General features: G+C 47.3%; 1 pseudogene across 7 annotated transcripts in view; it reads left to right on the forward strand.

Annotated features, from left to right (window-relative positions):
* The window catches only part of LOC149341575 (septin-7 pseudogene), a 125279-nt pseudogene that overhangs the window by 8735 nt on the left and 100375 nt on the right, over window positions 1-16169 (forward strand). For 2 of the 7 annotated variants that reach the window (XR_016282935.1, XR_016282933.1), the window contains one exon: window positions 8406-8692. The exons of 3 other annotated variants lie outside the window; for them this stretch is intronic. The product of XR_016282935.1 is annotated as a septin-7 pseudogene, transcript variant X4 (transcript). Of the gene's footprint in view, window positions 1-2372; window positions 2556-5181; window positions 8693-16169 lie in introns of those variants that run through there. 2 more of the 7 variants (XR_016282937.1, XR_016282934.1) reach the window with 2 other exon arrangements.

The following is a 16169-nucleotide window of genomic DNA, read 5'->3' on the forward strand; positions in this document are numbered from 1 at the left end:
ACCATAACCGCTTAGCCACCGCGGCGGCCTTTATGTGTTCGCTTCTGTCGTTGTAGTGCTTCATCATAACGTATGAGGGTGTGCGCTGTGCGTCACTACTCACATTTTCCCTCTACCAGACAATACTGCGGTTATCTTGCGCGCAGTTAGTCGTTAACGTGACATCTTCGAGTTTTTTTTCCCGTTCATTTCGATGTCAGTGAGTGCGGCGAGGCAGTGCGCCTCTGTCTCGTTGTTTGTGCCCACCATGATGATATTGATATTGATGATTAGCGCTCGTGTCCTGTCTTCACCTTTTCTGTGTCTCGTTTTTCGCGCTACGTTTTTCAATGATGATATTCGGCTGGCTCAGGATTCTAAACGCTGGCACCGCAGCGGCGACGCTGCTCCACCGAGCCGCTGGTGCGGCGGCGCTGCTCAGGGAAATTCTGGAATAGTATTGCAAACAGCAAGGATTTTTCTCGTGGAGTAGTCGGCCAGGTAGCGTACGGACTGGAAACCGGCACTTCTAAGCAGATTTCTGCGCTGGCGTGTCGTTTGTTGCCGTCTTTTACGTGCGCTATCATCTATGATAATTTTAGGCACATGAATGTGGATTTATTGATTTGATTCAGTGGTGTAGTGACTGGATAGGCGAGCTGCAGACTAAAGGTTGCCTCGACGAAACGCGTGTTTTCGATCACCTCCTTGCGCTGAGCTTGCCCTAGTTCCCATTAAACACATTTCATGCAGGTGATTGTAAGCACGACCGCTACCGATTTCATTTGCTCTTTCCGCCCGCATGTCATAGGGATCAAGGGGTGGTAAAGGGTTGACCGTTGTGTCTTTCTGCTTTTGCTATCTACCGTAATCGTAGGAAAATATGCGCGATTTTAATACATTCGTTCACACTTAGCCAAACGCCTACGCCACGCTGTCACACGCGGCGAGAGCTACCGAATGAAATGAACGCGACTTCGGACCTTAGAATTCGTGAAAGCTGGATTCACTGCTAATATCTATTCAAGCTTTGATAATTTGAGCAAAGTACGTTTTTATACACCGGGTTGCATAAACCATGACAAATTTTGTTCTTTGTTGGCGCTGCGACTCAGTTAAGCTCACAGCGGTAATTTGTTGATAAACTGGCGCACCACGCATGCGACAAGAAAGCCCTGTTTGTGGGTGGTACTTTATGGCCGAAGGATTAAGAGTGCATGGGAATTGGAACTGCAGGCTAGCCGCACACCTAATACTTGATATTGAACAAAAAGTTTTTTTTTTTTTTTTTGCGGTGGAGCACCAAGACGTTAGCGATATAAGCACGAGCGCGTTCTAAGCGTCAGCACGATTCACGTGAATGTCAAACTAAATGTCATTAAAACGCATCATTATGCTCCCTTTGATAACGTGAATACTTCCTGCAACACAGCCACGCAGCGGAAGTATGCTCGGCAATGTTTTTTTAGCGCCCGAAGCGCGGCTATATGCAGGCGGCTAATCATAGGAAAATATGCGCGATTTTAATACATTCATTCACACTTAGCCAAACGCCTACGCCACGCTGTCACACGCGGCGAGAGCTACCGAATGAAATGAACGCGACTTCGGACCTTAGAATTCGTGAAAGCTGGATTCACTGCTAATATCTATTCAAGCTTTGATAATTTGAGCAAAGTACGTTTTTATACACCGGGTTGCATAAACCATGACAAATTTTCTTTTTTGTTGGCGCTGCGACTCAGTTAAGCTCACAGCGGTAATTTGTTGATAAACTGGCGCACCACGCATGCGACAAGAAAGCCCTGTTTGTGGGTGGTACTTTATGGCCGAAGGATTAAGAGTGCATGGGAATTGGAACTGCATGCTAGCCGCACACCTAATACTTGATATTGAACAAAAAGTTTTTTCTTTTTTTGCGGTGGAGCACCAAGACGGTAGTGATATAAGCACGAGCGCGTTCTAAGCGTCAGCACAATTCACGTGAATGTCAAACTAAATGTCATTAAAACGCATCAGTATGCTCCCTTTGATAACGTGAATACTTCCTGCAACACAGCCACGCAGCGGAAGTATGCTCGGCAATGTTTTTTTAGCGCCCGAAGCGCGGCTATATGCAGGCGCGGCCGCGGAGCTGCCGCAGCCCCGCAGTCCCCAAAGAAACGCCCGCACCGCGGCGCACCAGTCGGCGGAAAATGGCCGCGCCCAGGAGCGGCTCTGGATTCTGGTCTATTGAACCACACTTGTGTGCACAGCTCTTAAGCTGCTGTCTAATCAATACATCGTTGAGGAAACCAAGGAAACCTGAAGAAACTAAGTATTCTTGAGGTCTACTACTTTGTTTTCTGGAAGCGTTCCTGCAACTGGCGTTTTTTCTTTCTTTTTGCTTGCAGAAGAGGGACGGTATTTAAAATAGGTAGCTGTTCTTCGCGCATGGTAGCGTATACATCTGTGCTTCAATTGCCCCATCTACACTGGCCCGTAAAGATGCAGATTTGCCTCGAGGGAAGCCAACATACCAGCAGCCAAGCGTCGCTCTGAAGTGAAGCCACAGCGACACGTCACGCGCCCGCAAATGTGAGACAGCCAAGCATGCACTTTGTGGAACCTAAAGCTGGCAAACAGACCTGTACACTTTAGTAACATTGTTCAACGTACATTCCTGGCAAGCCAGTGATTATTAAAGAGTGCCTCCTCGTTGGTAGCAAGCAGACTCGTGCATGGAGATGTAAGAAAGGCTCCTTAGTCGAGCGAAGCGCGCATCTCATGATTCACCTGCGTCCTCTTATCTGCCTGTGTGATTATTCGCATAAATCAGCCGACAACACGCTCGCACTCAGCGTTATCCAACGCGCTTTAAACACCGAGAATCGCCGCAGTTTCCCTGCAATCTCCGCCCGCGAGCTTCTTCCTTCTCCGTCCTCCCGTGAAGAAAGCGTGCGCGGATCTGCCCTCCGCCGAGGAGGCCACCCCGTCGAAGAAGACCCTAATTGGAGCACGTGGGAGGTCCGCGCATGCTGCACTCGTGCGGCCATCCGGCTCGCAAAAACCGGACCCCCGCCCGGGAAACCACGACGCAAGAGTCACAAAGCTGTTAGTTCTTACGTTGTCTTCGAGCCGAGACCGCGTATAGTAGTCGCGTTTACATGAAAGCGACAGAAGTCGACTCCAGTCCACTTTTTGAGGGAAAGTGCAAAACCGTCGAGGAAGAGAGTAGAGGACGAGTCACGCCTCCCAGCGCGCTACCTACGCGGTATGCATCTCGCTAACAGACACGGCGCTCGTCGACCGAGGCATGACCGCAATAGAAGTCAATCATAAACTGCCGCCGATTAGTGAGTGGACGTGAAACTTCTTTGCGTATAGCCTATACATTAAGAGCTATCACGGACTTGCCATAGCCAAGTACAGCGCGATCTTTCTTAAGGACGCGAGGATAGGACGCTTGCGCTTCTTACGCCGTGTTGATATCTTTTGGGCACACATTTGCGCACCCTCCTGTTGCTGCCGCCCAGCTGCGTTCAAGATACTATTGTCATTCGGGCGCTAGCTCACCGTTAAATACCTGGTACGTAAGACATAAGAAGTCTTACGTCTTGAACACTTAGGTGTTCAAACTTTTCTTACAGGCTGTGCAGAGAAAATATGACAATTCATTGGGTTTATACACCAGCGCACCACCGGCATTTCCAAGCAAACATTTTAAGCACTCTCTTTCTCTATAAGTTAGGTGGTAGAAGACTTTGATCGCATAAGCGTGCTCCGTATTATTATGGCTATGACTGTACATCGCGCATGTGGTTCTTCCTCGAGTGCTGAAATCATGTAAGCATGGCTCTTCTGCATTGTATTTAGAGATTTAACTTGTATATAGTACGGCACCATCCCCATACAAAATGTTGAGTCTTAGCTCGCTAGTCAAGGGCTACTGCGTTTCAGGGACTCTAAATCGAAATTTTCTGTACGTTTTTCCCCCCACCGCAAGGCTGCTCCGTAACTCCAAGAGTAGGCTCAATTTCCGTAATGAACAAATTAATTTTTTTGTGACCTCTGAACAAGAGTGCGTTCTTCATCCTAAGCCGTTGCTCGCAAGGCCAGTCGCGTATGGCGATGGTCGTGGTGGCGTAATCCACCGGCAGCGCTTCAGCTCAGCTCCGCAAGACGGCGCCACTCTCCGGCTCAGGGCGCCGTTTGTTTACATTCCACAGGCGTCTGTTGAATAACTCATGGTCCGGTGGCGCATCATCAGCATCGGCAGCACGGTCCAGAGAGAAAGTGCAGTGAGCACAGCACCGCTTACTTAACCGCCGTTACTCGAGCCGCGCGGGAGCCGGGGAAACAAGAAAAGCCGCCTCGGAAAATGGCTCTACCCCCGCCTGCTGCCCTTCGGCGCGCTTGACTGCGAGGCGCAATCGCCGTCGCTGCCGCCGCTTCGGCAAGATTAAGCGAAATGAGTCCGGTAACAACCGCCGCGAAACGGCTGGAGAGGCGAGAGCAAGCCAAGCTTCTTTTCCTCCTTCTTTCATTCCTTCTCTGGACGCCCTGCCCGGGCGGCCTTGAGGAGGCGTACACCGCAAACAAAACACCAAGAAGAACATCTCCTTCCAATTTTTGTCCTCCTCGCCCTCGTTTTCCCTCGCTCACAGTCGTGCTCATCTGCTCTTTGTTCCTGGGGTCCTCTCCCCATCAACCTGGCTTCACTGTCTTCCGCGCAGGCGCAAGCCCCACACACGCACACACGCACGCGCGCATCAGTAGAGGAATGTGTGGCGGTCGCGATGCCAGACCGATCGACCGCCAATTCCCAGGGTCTTCGGCGAACGAGGCAGTCCGGACAAGCGACTTGCCCGCTGGCGTCTTCATTTTGGCCCCGGACGGCTGGGCGGAATCGCGTCCCGAGCTCTTGCCCACTCTTCCTCCTTCACTTCTTTTCCTAACTATCACTTTCCTGTCATCTAGCAGCTCGGGAGTTGCCGGAGGAGTGTCGGGAAGCAGGGTTCTTCCCGGACGCGCTGCGATGGCTCTGCTGGTTATTATTTTCGCGTAAGAACGCGCACAGTTCGACCTAATCGTCGTTCCGTTCGTTTCGTTTTTTTTTCGTGTGCATGGATTCTTGGTTGTAGGGTGTGGGAAATTGCGGTAGCTTTCGGCTTTTCCTCATCGGGGCGCCTGTGTATCCGTCGTCCATTCTTGTTCTTGCAGTGACCGAAAAGTTGGCATCTCGTCCTGCTTGCACTGTTCTCATCAAGTCCAGACCCAGAGCGTCCCCCAGTGCACACGCTCCCCACTCCTGCCTGCAATAAGCAGGCACTTGTACGAGGAGGCCTGTCTGCCAACACCACAGACTCAGCGAGTGGCCGTCACTTTGTTTACCCTCATCATGTCCAACTATCTGTCGTCCTTGTCTGCCTTTACTCTTGCTGTCGAGATTCTTGAGTGAGCGGTCAAGGTCACCTCCTGTCTCGATGACATTGGCAGGCTTCCTTCGTGGTGCAAGTCTAAATAATAATAAAAAAAGCCACGAGATGGGCTATACCGAACAAAGATTGGATAAATGCAACACCCCGATGGCGAAGCCACAAGAAGTATTGATTTCTTTTGTTCTGCCTTTACATAAGGCCTTCGGAAAAGGCCATGCTATTAAATCCGCTGTGCTTGCGCTCCAGCTGTGCAGTAATGAGTGTAACCTTAGAAGGTTTGTTATGAAAGAGACGTTTGCAGCCCAAGCGATTTTCCTTTTAAAAGTGCACTGCATGCCATAAGAGAAAGGGGCTGAAGTCTAGGTGTTCCGGAAAGATGTTCGCCGTGCTGGGAATTGTCTAAATGCTAACCGATACAGCTTGTTAGCAAGACTACCCGTTCGATCTTGTTGTACGAAGCCAAATTCATTTCATGTGCAGAAAAAAAAAACATGTGCAGTCCGTTTTTTTTTTAATTACCAGAGTCAGCTAGTCATCTTGTGTAGCTTGTGGTGTTTTTGCTTTGTTTAGTCATCGTTTTTAATATGTTGCAGTGTTGTGAGAATGTGTTTTTTTCTACATGATGTGAACGAAATAACGGATTGACAACGTAGAAGAATGCAGAGAAAAGCAAGCCACGGCATAGAAACATTTGGTGCGCGGACCATCAGAATTACCGAGTGCAGAAAGACGTCCCGAGTATAGTATGCGATCAGTGTTATAGAACTGCTTCTCTTAAAGCGCTCGCCCTGGGTAGGGGAGCGGGAATAGCTGCCAGACGCGGATCTTAAATAAAAGAATAATAAATTACGCAACGTTTCCGCAATGTCGCTTAGTCGGCTAAGCTCAGCGCGAGCTGCGCTGCATGTTCAAGCTGCATAGCCTTTTGTGGCTTTGTGAAACATTTGCGATTTCCACTTGCACAACCGGGCCCTCCCCTTCCATCTTTTAATGTGCGTGCCATCGTCAGCGCCTCCTAGATGAGCTCAGCACACCGCCTCTGCGAGTTCCCCTCCCTCCACCTTCAAAATCCACCCTCACCCACTTTCCCTAAGCAGCGGACGGCGGACGAGTACGTCTCGGGGTACGTAGAATATACAGCTGTCGCTGTGAAAAGACAGCCCATTTTTTTACACAATCCAATTAACAAAACACATAACATGTGAGTCCGAGTGTGATGGCGGAACGACGTTCCCAAGTGCATGCCGGAGCAAAAGTATGTCACGTTTTAAACGCGAAATAAATAAATAAATAAATAAATAAATAAGCGTTAAAATGCCTATCACTAACCAAATTCGTTTAAGGCTGAACTGCAGTCAGCGGCACCACTTCCCTGTTTTGATATATCATGTGTTTCCCTGCAATCCTCTGTAGAGCAAGGTTGGTTCAAAACTGAAAAGTGCTATTTTCTCTAGTTACAGAAGAATACATTGGAATCGGAGCGTTTTTCACGCTTCGTTTTTTATCTGAACTTTTTTGTTTCTGCCCACGTGCAAAAACTTCCGTTCTTATACATATATGAAGCATTTGGGCGGGTAATTTCATAACTGCTGCTTTAAGGAAGTTACACGCGCGGAATGGACCGTGGCACCAGCATTTGCATCCGATAGGATCAACCCGCGCCCTTTATATCGGTGTCACGCTTGACGACGAAATCACTCGCGTTTCTCTTTTTAAGCCCCGCATACTGGCACATAAAAGCAGTTCACGAAATTGAGGCACCGTTCTCGTTCGCCACGCACCGTCGCAATCGCGCTTAAAGGCGGCGTTTTGTGGCGAGATTCCTCCGCTCGGCCTCCAGGAGATCTCGGCGCATATAAACGATCGATTTCCCGCTGCATGTAATTTAGCGGCTATTTCGGTAGCGCGGTGGGCCCGCGGCGATTGCGAGAAGACGCGCGCCCAAGAAAGGCCGCTCGACACCTCGTCGCTTTCCGGTTTTCCGGGAACGCCGTGATGAAAGACTGCGGCGCTTATGTGCAGCCACCTTGGAGAGACGTCAACTGCTTTATCCCTTCCTCCATGCCTCCCCCCCCCCCCCCCCCCTCTCCCCATACGATGCTCGTCGCTCAAGAAGGCGCGCGCGCCGACTGAGACGAGCAGTTGCAGCTCGCCGACGGACGAGATCCGTGAACGCGCGGCTGATGAACGGAATGCGTGGGACGTGGGATTAGAGAGTTTGCGAAGGGGGCTACACAGTTTAAGCGCGCCAAAATGAACGCGGGAAAATCCGATGTATGCTGCAACTCAGATGCTCACATCCTGTTCCCTCCATGTTCTATTTCAAGGCTTCATTCTCTTCCTGAAGTGATGGACGTCGCGATGGAACTGACAGCGGTTACAGAGCGCACGTCACGGTATTTCCCTCAGTGCGTAGCTCCGGACTGGTTCCGCTTAATATGAAGCAAATCGAAGTGATTTCTAATAAGGGCCCTGGAAACTCTGACTCACACATCACGACGGAAGTCACTACTGGAAATAACGCTGCAGAGCCGGCAGCGTCACCCGTTTCGTACGAAAAAAGGGTGATAGAGGTCATAACGCTATACTTGACCCCTAATTATCCATTTCAAGTTGCGCTTCGCGGATACGCGTAAATGGCTCTGAGCGTATACTGACTACGTAGAAATATTCAGCACAGGGAGTGAGCAGCGGCCAACGTGTGTCTTTGTTAGTCTTGTATCGTTTTCCCTTTGTGTATACGATTGCAAGGATACCGCCTAATTGGTGTATTACGGGGAGCTCGCATCTTGTGTTCCCTTTTTTTTTATGTATAAACGCATATGAGTGCTCATCTCGCGTGTTAATTATGGGTACTCCGGCTGCAAACCATTAACCCCAACACATAGTCGGCTCATCGTCGCAGTAAAAGCGTAATTGCGATAGCGTTCAGGTGTACGTTACTGGTCCGCCACCTGCCATGCCTCAAATTGTTAGTTACTCTGCCTGTATTCTGTACTTGTACAGCCTCATCCGCCCTTCCAGTCATCCCCACACCTGTCCCTGTTGCGGCGGTAAACCCAAGCTATTCCACATTTCGTGGAGTTGCGTGAGACAACCATGTCACCTGATAACATCACAAACATCATACGAGCAATGGGAGACAACCTTGACCAGCAGTGATCGGGAGGACCAACGTCAGACCCTCCTAGGAGCCCGGACATCAGCGCAAGCAATCGGAGTCCCGAACTACGGAGTCCGCCCACCTGACTCTTCCAACATTTTAAAAGCCAATAAAGCTTTATCTCTCTCTCTCTCTCTCTCTTTCTGAAATAAATTTATGATTTATAAGGTTCAACTTCCCAGAGCGACTTAGGCTATGACAGACGCCGTAGTAGAGGGCTCCGGATAATTTCTACCACCTGGGTTTCTTTAACGTGCACTGACATTGCATAGTACACGGGCCTCTAGGATTTCGCCTCCATCGAAATGATACCGCCGTGGCCGGGATCGAACTCGCGTCCTTCGGGCTAGTAGACGAGCACTGTAACCGCTGAGCCACCGCGGCGGCTTTCTCTCTGAAACAGAAAGGTGGTTTGGACCTATTACCAGAGCGAGGTAGTAGCCTTAAATAGCGTAACAAAGTGCCTTCAAGGAAGGTTAGTAGCATCAGTAACCTTTCGCCAAATAAACAATCTGAGCTTAACTGAACTTAATGAGTTTAGAGAAGACTATCTTTTGTCGACTCGAAAGCCAAGAGAGCACTAGTTCGATATTTCAGAAAGACAGGCGTGTGTGATTGCGTGTAGATATCTTGCAGATGTTAATATACGCCTGTACATCACAGACATCCCGGACACACCCTGTTATCGGCTTTCTCAGGAGTTTCGTTTGTTTGTTTTGGAGCTTTGTTGGCTTCTTTTGTTTGAGCCGAAACAAGGACCATCCACCATCTCCCTCCACCATTTTCCGCCCCGCCCCTTCTATGTATGTTTCGCTATGCTTATCACTACTTCCCATGTGCAGGGCAGCATCATTAACTAACCTCCCTGCCTGCAGTCTTTAAAACCTTTTCGTTAAACCTTCCTTGAGCCACCACGTCATATTGTTGCTTTTTCTTATTTGCTGATATTGGCACTCTCGACACGGGAAATCCATTAAATGGTACAGGACTCTAAGCTTTTAGCAACGTTGTGGCGGCAAAGCAGACTTTTTCCGCAGCGCCGCGCCTACCCACGCTGCTTCACCTTGTCGCACAAGCACCACGCGGCCGCTCAGTCATGGCCGGGCACTTCTGCATGGCGCGCGCCTGGCGCGCTACCAAGGTACTGGTGGAGTGAATACTCGCTGCCTTTGCTAAGTGGATTCCGTTCATGCTCCGAGTGTTTAGGCAGTCCCGCCGCTGCGTGGTCGCATGGCAGTTCTCGGCCTTACGACGACGCGACTAATTATGATACGCGTTGACATGTGCAAAAGCAAGTTCTGTCTTGGCAACGACTCTGAAGCCTCATTGCGGCGTCGGGGACTGCGTATGGCTACTTCGCAGGTGGCTATTTTGGTTTGTGCCAGCAACACACAGCGCGATTATACAATACATTGTTCGAATTTCCTCGTTCAGCTTACATCCTCTCCAAGATCGCACGCAGCCAAAAAGGAGGAAGGTGATGGGTGTGTGTGCAATGAATACTCAGAGTACAGAAATGTCATGAGAGGAATCAGGTTTGCATATCTTGCTCGTCCTAATTTTTCGCATGTTACACTTTTTGGCCTTCTATACATTTGCACTTCTTGAGACGCGCTTTGAGTATTCTCTTTGATGGACAAGTTTGACGCTGCTGTCTTCTTTTTATCACCTCTGCAGAGTCTCAGCCTTCGAAAATATTTTGAACAGCTTTCTGCTTCGAGTAGAAAATGATTACGTGTTCTTTGCTACCTCGCTTGTGTATACAAGTGCGCAAGAAATCCATATCGTGCTCACATAGAAGCATACGCTACTTTGCAACAGCAGCACAGACGTTGAAGAAGAAAAAATAGTAAGGTGTCGAGAGTTCAGACCACAGTGCTTTATGACAGAATAAGATTGTTAAAGATACGCTGCATCAACAGCAACATGCCAACATGGAGAGCAACATGAAGCTGCGTACAAATGACGAATAAATTTATTGGAAACACAATATTGCCAGCGAAAGGAGCATAAATACTCGAAGAGAGCGCGTAGCCGACTTTCTTATTGACATTTTTTTCTGAAAGCAATTCAAGTGCGTTACGTACAGATCTCAAAAAGTGTCATTCACCTAGTTCACCTTTGTCGTTTCATCGCCAGGCTTTCCTATCCAAGATTATAGCTTCATTTTTCATCCAGCATGAGCACGAAATGAAAGCAACATTTGAAGCAGACTGTTCCGACTTATTCCATCGCTGCGAGAAGCACTGACCCTTCATTCCTGTGAACGCGAGTGCAACGAATACTGTACGTATTTCTTTTTTGGTTGGGGTTTCAGACAGAGAAGTCAGGAAGGTGTGGTTTTACTTGAACTTGCAGACTCAAATGTCATCTTTAGGCTAACTGACAGGAATCCCTTTTAAATAGCAGGATTTTGAAGTGAGATTAAAACAGGCGGCAACAGTCTTGAGCTTCGGTTGACCAAATTGTCCTTGGTAGGGCGAATTTACAATGATAATTGAGAACGCAGACCCAAACGTCAGCAACGGTGAGTTAGGCGTCCACACCTTAGACGGGCGTGCAGTCGTTCTGTGGTTGCAAAGGTACGCTCACATAAGCAGTTTTGTACTTAGTCTATCAGCTGTGGAATGCGAGAAGCACCACAGTGAGGGGTTGCTGATTAATTCAAATAATCTTGGAGGACGGCCAGGGATGGTATGAAAAGCGGAGAGAATCAGTGCTGGCTGCGTAATACGCATTGATTGCAGACTGGATTGCTTCATAATTAAGTCAGTGTGAATGAGAAATAACCCAATGATAAAAATGCAATTGCCCACGTAATATAGTTAAGTACTTTTCCTGTGCCTTCCTGTGCGCACGTCATGTTCCAAGAAGTTGAAGCTAGCCAACCTTGGCGAAAACAAGGTTATGTAACCAGTTTTAGTATGATCAAGGCCAGGAAATCTTGACAAAAGCTCTCAAGCTTGCGTGGCTGCAGCGGCGTGCCGCATGGCGCTAAATATAAAAAAATCCCGCGGAAATTTTGAATGTTCGCTACACCGCATTGATTTTCTATGGCCGTCAGACTTAGTCGGTACGATAGCAGGAAACATTTGATGTCAGATTCTGGAGAGCTTAGAAGTGTACGCCATCAGTGTCAACATCTTCGTGCGTCATAACACAGGAAATTTAGTTTTATCTCACTTAGAAATGAAAATATTCCCAATGATTTACGCGGTGTTCACTACTGATGACGGCCGACAGATGGCGCTAGTTGGTGATGTCATCATCATCATCAAGAATGCTGCGCATGTTCATTCTTTTCGAAAAGCAGTAGTCGAAGCAGCTTTCAGGCATCTAACTTTCCTTTCATGTCCATGCGAACGAAGAAAAAAAAAGGTTTTGCTAAATTTTTAGAAGGCGCGGTCAACGTAACCTGAAACAGTTTTTCCCTCGAGTTCGTGTTTTGACAGCTCCGTGGTCAGAAAAGAGTGTAATCATGCGAAGCTAAAAGCGCTCCGTCCCTTTTCTAGACTAACGAATTAGACATGCACGAAGTCCGCAGGGACTGGATGAGCTCTGTTCCAAGGTGTAGCTGTACAGCTGTGCGATCTTTGTAATGCTCCGGCGGCTAAAAATCGGGTACCATTCAATCACGGTACCACCACAGCGCCTCAGGGCATGAAGCGTGTTGAACGAAGAGCTCGGGCTCTTGACTTTGGGAGGAGATATTGACGTAAAGAATAATGTAAGTGTAAGAAATGGCTTCTTGCGACATATATACGCCAATATTCTTAGGAGGTCTTTCTTTAGCTTCATGCAAAGTTTATTAAATTGGGTGCCAACAGCAGAAGTGCGATTTTTCCTCCTTATGGACACTTCGCACGGAATATTTCTAGCGTAAGACTGGACGCCAGTAATATACGTCCCCATGTTGGCGGCTACCCAATACGCTGCGAATAAATTATTACCTGTTCAACTCTTTTTACGAATGCGGCTTGGATCCACGCACACTCAACGCATTTAATTACACCAGTTATTCACACCTTCCTCTTAGCACCTACAAGGTCGAATGCCCAGCCTTGTCGCTAAGCGAAGTGTCTTCTCTGAGAACCGGCCTCCTCAGTTTAGCAAGATTTGCAGCGTCTAATCTGAAAGCGAAACAGGTAGCCTGTGCCCAAGAACGGTACTCTTTTCGCAATTTCCGTGCAAGAAGAAAAAAAGAACTGCTATAGCAAGACGGATCCAAGAAACGTAACTTGAAGATTTTAGTTAATCGACGTAAAGGAAAGGTTTTTTTTTTTTTCCAGGCCGAAAAATATCCTTTCACCTCGTTTTCTTCTTTCACAGCGGCGGCGCTCTTGATAAGCTACAATCCAAAAATTCTCGCTAAATTCAAAAGTACAAGTAAAGGCTACAGAAAGAGTCAACAATAATTTCTTCAGAGTTTAGTTGCTGACCGTGTGAAATTTGTTGAGATTATTACTCTTGTTTGCTTTCTGTTTCTCTTATGTTTATGCAACCTGCAACACAACTGTTTCGGCGATTACATATCTGCCTTGTCTGTGTGCGTGAAGTTTCTTCAGCGCTTACTTCCGCAGCGTGATCCTGTAATAAAAACGAACAGCGCATGAAGACGCAAACATGGGGAATTAAATGCGTTTTAGGTGGTTGAAAAAGCTGGCATTCTCTCCGGATATTAGTTCATTTCCGGAGTTACTGATGGCTAGTTCAATGCATCCGCGATAGCGGTGCTAATCTTGGTTGCACCAGTAACTGCTACGGGCAAAGACGTTTCACGGGTCCTTATTTTTCCACTTAGGCAGCGCGCTCAGAGCCCTCAACCGTTCACTTGAGTCTACAATGATTTGCGTTCTTGCAAGGGCCTTGCAAGACCGCTGAACTTGCATTAAAGAGAGCCACTGCACGCTGTAATTGCATTTGTATTTCTCACGCTCCCGCCGTAAATCTTTCTAGGCATTTTTTTTCCCTTTCATTTCTTGCTTTCTTAACAAAATGAGTCCTCCCGGTGACATCATACATTTAGCACGCATCGGAAAAGAATAAACCTGGATACCGCATACCTTTTTTAGTAATTAAATGGAAATAAATCCGAGAACGCTTTCACTCATGCTCCTTGTTCTTTTCTTATTTGCTCAATAGATCCGCTATAGTACCGCCCAGAAGTTTATGCTGAACAGAAGCGGCGGCCCGTGCACTTTCCTTACTAGGTTTACACTGTTGCGAGGATGACTCTTCAGCGGGGCTTTGGCATCAAAACTAAAGGCGCTAACGAACCAATAAAAGAAGACGCAAGAAAGCAATCACGCCTTCCTTCATTTCCCGTTTCTTCGGAACTCCGCTTTCTTTCTGCAAGTGTATACGCAAGGAACTCGAGTAATGGAGCCAAATTTAAAGGTGGAAAAAGTTGAAGCCTTTGCCGTCTGCTTCTCCCGTGTGCGGCCCCGAAATTCTTTGCGGTGCAGCGGCGACGAGAATGGGATTCTCGTAAATTTAAATAAAAATTTATATGGGTTTACTTAGTGTGGGCTGAAAATGCTTCAATAAATTATGAGCCTGAGTGTAGTAGTTAAAATGTTCGCAATTTAATATTAGTTCACCAGCCTGCTAGTTAACATGTCTTAGCTGTATTCTGATGCACACCTCCGCTGATATTGCTGAACAAAAAAAAAGTGCTCTTCTAAGTCAGAAAACCTATCTTTAATCATTTCCAACAGTTCAAGATGAAGCACCGTGTATACCAACAAGCCCGAACCGCTATGCCCTTGCAAAAATGCTTCTTGAGACAGTGTTGAAGTTCTCATGTGCAGACTCAACACGCCATGTTGAATTTTTGTTGTGATCAGGATGGGCTAGTGTTGGTGAATTATTGAGGCCGAGTTGAAATTCATTGGAAAAGTGGCCACTGTCCTAGAGTTGAGCATTCTCAATGAAATTTCTGCTTTGCGTTCATGTTGAATTCATGTTGGAATTACGGGAGTGAATCAACACGCCATTCTGAATCTTGGATGGGGTAAAAAAGCAAAAAAAAAAATCCTGGGAATACATTCGTATTGCGCCAGATGGACCGACTACCAATGCAATTTTCTTCAGTATATTCATATTTGTTGCTGCAATTTATCGTTAACGTGAAGCCGTCATCCCCTGTGACGTAGTGCTCCACACATACGCACAAACACGTATATATATAAATATATTTACATACACCCTAGCCCTACACATCCATGAGATAAAGAGGATGGGACAGTGCTGCACACGAGCCTATAGAATGAACTGACTAAGAGTTCATCTTACCATCTTTAGTGCAACCTCGGCTTCGCCCTTATATAGCCCTACTCAGGGGTGTCCGGACCTGCGCAGGTTGTGGCCTGCCGATCAGCAAAGTTATGTCAGGTATTACTATTAATATTTATTTATTTTATGGGTAGTAGATGTAATCAAGTTCATATGCAACGGTCTATTATTTGACGACCTTGATTCATTCATAAACATAAAGAAAGCATTAATTAAGCGCCCTTTTTTATGAGAGCACATACGAATCCTCCAAAGTTGGTATGCCTGAATGAGCATATTGCACTACTAGCACTTTTTTCTATGCAAGAAAATGACTTTGAGCGGTTTATGAGAGTTTTAACGGGTAATGCATGCGTTCTTAATATGTGTAATGTGATCAGGTTCTGTTTATACGATGCATGTCGAAATGATTGCATTTAGTTAGGCTTAGAAACGGCTGCCTTGAGATGATTCAACTTAAATTCAACAGAAATTGCTGAACAGTAAACCTCTTGACTACGCTCAACAAAAAATCCGTGTAGCAGGTGTTGAGTAGCCTCAACATACATTGAGTTCATGTTGGTTTCCAGTTCATTCAACAGGAGCTCAACAAGGCGTCAACTGAAGCTCAAAAGTCATTTTTGTAAGGGTGTTATCGAGAATGGAACAGCCTTGATCCATCCATTACTAACTGTTCATCATTGACAAAATTTAATATTGCAGTTGAGAGTATGTCATGTTATTAGTTATTCATTCCTGGTTGCTTGCGTTCTGTTATTATTATACCCATGGTTATTTGTTTTTTTTTTATGCGTAAGCTTTTTTTTTGGTCAAACTATGCAGCGTTACATAACCTTGATATATTTGTCGATGCTAGAAGCGTGTCCCACCAGGCATCGGGTCCAGGAGCACCGCCGCAGTGCCGAAGGAGGAAGGAATCGTGGGCCGGAGACGGGGAGTAGGGGAAGTGAAGGAAAAACTGTATTCACATATTTACATTATTTACATAGAGCGGGACTGAGAATGGCTCTCAGTGGAAGGGCAACGTCTTCGTCAACCGTAGTCGACTGGAGCTAGCAGGCTTCCCTCGGCCACACTCACGGCCGAGTTAAATATCGTCCGGTTTCCCCAGATCCCTGGCTGGGGAAAAATGGTCGACGAGCACTGTCCAATCGGATGGACCGAAGGGGACCTCCTTGTTACCGCCCACGGCTGGGCAGGTGCGAGCTTGTCCACTCTGTCGCAGCTGGGTCGAAGAGAGGGGAAGATTGCTGACTCATCCAGCCCCGCGGGGAAAGGAATCTCCTGAAGTCTTTCAGCAGGGGAATGAACTT

Source organism: Amblyomma mixtum, chromosome 5, assembly GCF_055824585.1.
Source record: "Amblyomma mixtum isolate Tamu chromosome 5, ASM5582458v1, whole genome shotgun sequence".
Taxonomy (NCBI): domain Eukaryota; kingdom Metazoa; phylum Arthropoda; class Arachnida; order Ixodida; family Ixodidae; genus Amblyomma; species Amblyomma mixtum.